At 38.3% G+C, this 8,014-nt stretch overlaps 1 protein-coding gene across 1 annotated transcript in view; it reads right to left on the bottom strand.

Moving 5' to 3' along the window:
- The window catches only part of LOC135234282 (metabotropic glutamate receptor 2-like), a 47,151-nt gene extending 39,832 nt beyond the window's left edge, over positions 1-7,319 (bottom strand). Inside the window, exon 1 of the mRNA XM_064298731.1 lies at positions 6,052-7,319. The gene's annotated coding sequence lies outside the window, so the exon portion shown is untranslated. The remainder of the gene's footprint in view (positions 1-6,051) is intronic.
- Positions 7,320-8,014: the final 695 nt, after the last annotated feature.

An 8,014-nucleotide genomic window follows, 5' to 3' on the forward strand; every position in this document is an offset into this window, starting at 1 on the left:
ATAAGCAGAATAAACCACTCCGGGCTGTTCCGTTATTGGAAAATAACATACTTCAGGGGTAGGGATGCAGACGAGGCGAGGCATCGTACATTATTTTCCAATAATGGGACAGCCTGTGATGGTTTATTCCTTACTTATATCACAATGAATAAACAAATCCATTGTAGGAGTGTGTTTTGTGATTTGGAGCCTTAGCTTGTCAGATGTTCCTTTTCTGATGATGTCACTGCACTTATGTGAGCATGTCATTCTGTTGATCAGCAGCTAATTTCATGGAGCAGGATGAGGAATCAGAAATGCACAGGATATCCCTGCTGAGCATGTTGATGTAACTGATGTCATCACAGGGTAATTTTTTTCTGAATGGCATGTTTTAATCAGACAGCTCCACTGAAAAACTGTAATTGGCAGGGGGGTACACCTGTAATTGATCAGACAGTCGGAAAAACAATTAAATTATGACAAAGATTTAATTATACTACTCAGCAGGGACACCCTGCCGTACAATAGGGTTTATTAAACATAAATGATACCATTTTTGGACATGCCATTCAACAGGAACTACACAGGACATACCATAGCTCGTTTTCTTTCAACGAAATACATTCTCAATGCAGCTGGTGTATTTTAGCACATTAGTACGACATACAGTGTTGAAGTGATAGGGATTTATTTGGTATTTTTTAAATTTATTAATCATTTATTAGCCATGTATTTATAAAACATTGTCTGCAGCTAATTAAACTGTTTAAGGTAATCACAATGAACCAGGACCCAGTGCTTCCTTCACGTCCACTTTACCTGACTCTTAGCCATTAATTATGCTTCAGAGCTCCACTTCATCATCAAATATTAATTTCCCTCTCTTTTCTGGGCCAGCTCATTAGCATCAGAGGACAGACGGCTGCTGGTAGTGAGATGGATGCCCAGTTAGAGCTGAAGGACTACCGGGAGGCCATGCTTTCATTTTATTTATTTATTTACTTACTTGTGTTGGTTGACTACAGTAGACTTCCTCTGTAGCATGATAAGAACTAATATGTTTCCACATAGCCAAGATGATCTTATTTCTGCCAAACTGAGAATTCTACTTACATTATTACTCAGTCAAAGAAAAAGCATCACATGGCATAGTAGCCGTGGGCACATTGATACAGCTAATTGTTATGCTACCTCAGAAAATGCTTGTAAGTCATCTGGGGCAGGCAATGGTGGGACAAGATCATTTTCATCAGCTAGTACTTTTAAAATCAGAATTCTCATAATCAATACTCACTAATCCAGCTGAAGGCAAATCTTAAAGTTACTGCATACAATCACATTCTAGATGATTCTACGCTTCCCCAACAGTTTGGTGAAGGCCATTTCCTGTTTCATGACAATGCCCTGGGCACACAGAAAGGTCCATATAGAAATGCTTTTTTCGAGAACAGTATGGAAGAACTTGACTGGCTTGCACAGAGCCCTGACCTCAACCCCATCCAACAGCTTTGTGATCAATTGGAAAGCCAACTGTGAGCCAGGTCTAATCACCCAAACAATGCCTGACCTCACTAATGCTCTTCCAGCTGAATGGAAACAAATTCCTGCAGTATTGCTCTAATGTCTAGTATAAAGCCTTCCCAGTGCAGTGTAGGTTGTTATAGCAGCAAAGGGTGGACCAACTCCATATTAATGACCATAATTTCAGATGAGATGTTCAAAGTTAGGTGTCCACATACTTTTTGCCATGTCATGTATCATGTTGATGACCCCCGATTTTAAAGTTATGTGATCAGATCTGGTCAATCTGTACAGGATGAACTTTATGTGAAGGGAGTGAGTTCCTAAGTAACAGACAAGTGTAAGAAAAGGCAGAAGGTATGCAGTTGCATGTTTCTGTCCAGCTGAAAGAAGAAATGAATTAAAGATATAAGCTTACCCATCATTTATGATGTCTTTGCTTCATGTTGTAAAGGGTCAGGCACATAATTTCAGCTGTTATCATTAGCATTTAAATGGAAAACTTCCTATCTCTGACCCCCATCATTAATGGTGAATTGGCAAGCATTTAACATTAAAGTAATATTTAATTTTAAGCAGAGTAAGACCACAAATCAAATCATTTATGTTATTGGGGAATTTTGTGTCACTTTTGTCTTGTATTATTAGTAGTGTCATCCTTTTCCAGCTGTAATGTTGGATCAAAGTTCCAGGAGCTTTCCTTGTCTTTTCTTCTCAGCACTCAGTTCTCCAGAGAAATTCCTTAGGGTGAAAGCTATCCCTACACCTGGTCACTGCCAGACTGCAGTGCATGAATCTGCCACACAGTGGGGTTGATACAGTTTGTGGGCAGAGAAAAGATATTTTACACACTCCGCTTGCACTAAATCAGTTCCTCTGTGACAAAGACATCCCATCTCACATTGTTTCACTCATTAGGGCAGGCATTGAAACAAGTGAGGTCTGGAACCCATGAACAAGTCCCCGAGTGTGCTCAACTGGGAACTACTGATGCCTCCTAGCAGACATAACCATGCAAATACTCAGCAGATAAAGTCAATTGCTGTGTAGACATGTGTGCCAAACTTCTTCTTACAGCTGTTAAATAGCTGAGAAGTGGGGCTGCTGGCTCATTCTGTTAAGGCACTGTTCTAGGGCATGAATAAGCCCTATGATTTCAGATGGAATCCTGACCATTCCAGTGCTGACTGTGACTGATAGCCCTGCAGGGCAACATGTTGTAAGGACCAAGCACAGGTCAGGCTGCAGTCACAATCGCATGATCACGGTTGGAGAAACTAGTCACATGTAGAGTGGTGATGGCAATAAATTCCACATTCTTGTACATATTCACACTCTTTGCTGCTCAGCGGGGAGTCTAGAAGAGCCATGTACATGGCAAGGTCTCTAGGGGCACTTGTAGGCCTAAACCCCACTGGGGAAAGAGAAAGAGAAGGCCTGTAGACATAAAAGAATGCACACAGAGAGACGCACTGCACTGTCTCTTTTGAGTTATAGCCACTGTCAGCAGTTTATAACTCCAAGTAAACATGTTAGCTATACTGCAAGTCAGCTAAAGAAATGGATCCATCACAATAATCCGTTTATTTACTAATAATTACAAAAAAACATTTTTCGGGAAAGCATATGGCTCTCACTGATATACTTATTCATAAACACAGGTTCACACGAAGTATCAAGAGGTAGTGATGTTCTGAATGTCATTTTTAAAAAAATTTCTTTTCTTTAATTTTCTATCTCAAATATATAGGTTAATTCATCCAAAGTCATTAGTATTTTTATTTGTACATAGTAGACCCAGTCTAATGTCATTGCGCTGTAGTAAAAATAAAAAATAATGTACTAAACTGACAAAATATTACATATTTGATAGAATTGGTTTCATGCATTCCATACTTAACATGTATTCACTGAATAATTAAATGATTACAGGACAGCTTCACTGCATCATATGGACTCAAATGCCATTGAGATGCTTCAAACTTCCAAAAACTCACCTACTGCTGTTTCTGATTAGACTGTTAAATATTTAACTTAGGTTTTTCACTCTGCCTGACCACCCTTGGTTGTTGGTTGTGATCTTTGACTTCTTGCCCCCACCCCCTTTTTAAACATTCTTGTAGCTCTGTGCATGGGAACTATTAAACTATGGAAATTGTATACAGTTTTTATTTTATGAGGACGGTATTGGCGGTGATAGTATTGATGATGATCATGTCAATGATTTTTGTTGCTGCTGTCATGGTTATTATTGTCATTGTGATCTTATTTTATGGTGTGTTTCTTACCCTTCTGTATAGGTCAATAAAATGAATTTTGAAAGAAAGAGATGCAAGAAAGTTGATGGACACATTTCATTTTCCACAGTATTATGTCAGCCATATTATGTAACACAAACATGGTATCCATTACTGCTACTCTGAAGCTTAGGAGACCTTCACCAATCTTGCGATGGTAGAGTAGAATATATTTATACACGCAAATAAAGTTCTATAATATTCACTTTGTAACCTAATAAAAGCACAAAACAACTGTACAGTCTACTGGTATGTGTGCTATTCATACTGTAAAAAGAACACTGCAAAAAGATGCAACATATATATCGTTGAGAGAAGTGACAATTTCACACCAGAACCGTTGTAACGCAAGACAAAATAAAATTAAGTTGTCAAAACTGCAGCTGAGATTTCAATGCATTACCTTTAAATGTAATTCAAAACTACTGCCAGTATACAATACATTAATTATATAACAGCAGCCAACGTAGGAATGTTATCATGGCTGATTTTAATTGAAAATAGGGAATTTCCGCACGTGAATGATGAAGGGCTACCATCAACATCAACTACAACATTGCTGAAGGAAAGCCACCAGAGCAGTATCGGCGCGGCATGTGAAACGGTTCTTGCGCACGGAGGCACATGTGAACTGTAAAGCGCATATTCAATGGCCAAGTAATAAACATATTGCGGTGCTGTCTTTTATCTGCTCGCTTTTTAGAATCTTGTGTGAACGTGCAGCCTTGCAATTTCCCTTCCACTTGGGTGGAGATACCACTGTACTGAAAATGGACCCATGTAAACGGTAGCGGAGGGAGACTGGGAAATGATCTGGGCAAATGTTTATGAAGCTATGCAGAGCGCAGTTATCCTGGTGTGGTAGACCACTGGATCTATGAATAATGTATAATTCTTCGGGAAGCACTTCCCTTTACAATAGAAATGGGTTGCGTAAATGTACCGTATAGTACAACTGATGGGGATTGAACAATATACAAATGCTCATGTTGGTTTGGAATAACCTCGCTTCATCCGTTTCTGCATATTGATAATTAAAAAACATTTCCCCGTCATTTTCATCGGTATTTCATTGCCTACTGGAAATTGTTACAGATTCATGAATATTTGGAGAAAAATACATACATAATGTGTTTCAAATGTAGCCTATTACTCTATAGCAGAAAAAGTCTATTTTCGCGCGTTAAATTATTCCTTCATTCTCTTTTGTGAATTGCTTTCAAATCTTTCAAACATAGTTCTCATATCGGAGACCCTTTGTCATAATTTGAAAGCGTTTAATATCGCGACCTGAAACCCAGCAGAGGGTAGGAAGACGCCAACTGGAATCTCTTCTTTCCAGCCGTAGGATATGCAGGAATCACCCCCGTAGAACTTTTGAGCTATGTGCAACAGGGACATATTTCCAATGATGTTTGTAAGTGAATGTGATGTTTATTTTACTTTTAAACGTTTGATTTCGCGTCATTTACACAATAAAGATAACATTTTGGCTACATTTTAAACAAGTGTTGTAGTATCCCATACAAGAAGTCAATATTTGCAAAGGTTCGCATAAGCAAGATTAGCAATGTGTGAAACCGAGTATTTTGTCTGGAACTAGTGGGAGGGGCAGGTGTCAGTGCTTCCTTTACAAGCACTTTTATCCCATATACCCAGAAAAGTCAAAGAATGATCGATATATATTAACACTGAGTAGCCTACATTTTCGTTTTATCAATTGAATAATATTAGTAATGGACTACACGTCGAATCACCAGCATTATGAAAATGCATTTAGTATATACATGAACAGCATCGTTTAACTGCAATCCGACGGCGTTCTCATTCATTTAATGAAATGTTTTGTTTTTTTTCCACAGGAGTATTTCACAGTAATAAAATATATCTTACCCAATATTGTAACCCACATAGCCAATCGCATCCAATGAATGTATCAACACCTTCGTTCTATTAAGGCACATAGCATTTGAATGATTTCTAAAATTATTTTGGCCCGTCATTCCAACACATTTTATTATTACTATTGCTTTGTTTGTTTCCACGCGTCTGGCGCTCGTACCTTATCATAGCGTGACGTACGTTTATGTGTTCTGGATATGTGGCTGAGGTAGGTTACTCTAGTTGATGTAAACTGGCAGAAAGCTTTTGGAAACCATGTGATTCAAATTATCTTTCCTCACCATATTACAGGCTGAATAATAATAAAAAACCTAACATTACAGAAAGATAAAAAATAAGTAATTCTTACCTATTTGGAAATTTCAAATTCGCACCTGTCATTGACATCAAACTTCGAAGTTCACACCTTTCAGAGAAATGAGTCCAGTAGTCCGTTGTTTATGAATACGTATTGCCGTTACTCTGGATGAAGTTTTCCCGTCTGAGAATGGCGAAGGAAAATAAAAGCTAACTACTTTAAAAAATCTTTCCTTCCGTCAGTTGAGGAAGTTTCCACGTCTTGAGGCTGTAACTTGCTTTTGGATCTGTCCTTGGTCCTGAATCCGACTCATAGTTGAAACAATGGCTGCTAAATTCCTTAAGGTACTCGACCACATTGTACTTGGGCTGCCGTGAGTTCAATATTAAACAGTCTTCGTTCTGTCGCTAAATCACTCCAGTGGAGCAACTGGGGAAAGGATGCTTCATTACAGTGTTGTAATGCAAGACCGTTTTTAAAGCCAAATTTGAGCAGTATATCGCACACTTTATCATATAACTAACATAGTTACTACCGAATGAATCCTGCTGCGTCTACATTTTAAAGATAGGCGCAAACAGCAATAAAAACTGTAAGGATGGTCTTTATTGCGGAAAAATTCCGGAAATCCTTTCTTTTTTGTCCGTGTAGGCTATTTCAAGAGAACATATCGCACCCGGTACGAACGTGTGTTTTCTCACAGTGCCAGGAAGTGTCGAACCACAGCTAGCCTGTTGTCTGTCAGTAACCAAGTGGCTATTAACGTAGCGGCAGCGCACATTTTTTCACTTTACACCAGTCCCGAGACGATTTCACTCTTCCAGATTTCAAGTGAATTGCTTGGCTATTTGGGCGGTGATATGTTACTATTCTTCAGAAGTGCTATACTCTACCTCTAGCCTACTGCTGACTGTTCTTCCCGAAAACTAGACATTCGGTTTTGTAAATCAGAAGTTAAAACTTAGAGTTACTTATAGGCTATTTGTTCTGTTTTATTTGAATAGGTTACACATATTAATATATGGGCAGCCTATTACGTAAACCTCTCTGTCATGCCGTCTGTCGTATTCTGTGCTGGTTTAGTCAAATAAATGTGCAATTTGGGTGGGAAAGCACAGATTGTACAGGTTCTGTTTGGATGGGTATTCAAGCATCTAAATCCTGAGCAAACTTGTGAGATTTCTTGGCAGTTTAGTCCGTAGAACACTACTCCTTCTACTCGCGGTCGCAGTAGCCTATAATTACAGATTTGACTGCAGAATTTGAGCGAAGCTGGTCTCTGTCACGCATATAAGGTGCCGCGATAGGTGCGCTTTATGTTATAGCAACAAATATCAACTCTCTCCGTCTCACTGTTACCTAGACGATGTAGATCGTATGAAGGGAGGAGTCATCGTGCGGGCATTCCGTCATCAACTGTCCGAAGCAATCATGAATTTATGAAGAATATAAAAGTCAAATAATACTATATCATATTATTTTCACCCTTTTAATGTATGGTCTAATGACACAATATTTCTTATTTAAATATTATTTACATTACTGCTGTGGACCTTCTGTTGTTAAATATTTCAGATATTATATCCCATCTGTGTTGTGCAGTGCTGTGTAGTAAAGGATTACGTGTAATATGGATTACATAATCAGATTACAAAAATGAAGTAACTGTAATCAGCCGAAGATACTTTTTAAAAATATACATGATGACAGTTAGCCTACCTTCTGCATGATTCCTTCAACATACAATGTACAGGCATATGTACACAGGAGGATGAGCAGGAAGTAATAGTGTGCATTGTAGCTACACACTCAATGAAAGAAAAGACACTGCAGTTTTGTCAGAAACATACAATGTAACACTGCGCTAACATAGTCATTCTTGAATATAGCTTATCTACTGAAACTATAAGCAATCAAAAATAATCATATTAGATTACACCTTTTAAGTAATCCAGCAGATTACATTATTCATTATATTTTTAGTCACATACTTTGTAACTGGTACCAGACTACA

This window comes from Anguilla rostrata, chromosome 11 (genome assembly GCF_018555375.3).
Source record: "Anguilla rostrata isolate EN2019 chromosome 11, ASM1855537v3, whole genome shotgun sequence".
Classification (NCBI taxonomy): domain Eukaryota; kingdom Metazoa; phylum Chordata; class Actinopteri; order Anguilliformes; family Anguillidae; genus Anguilla; species Anguilla rostrata.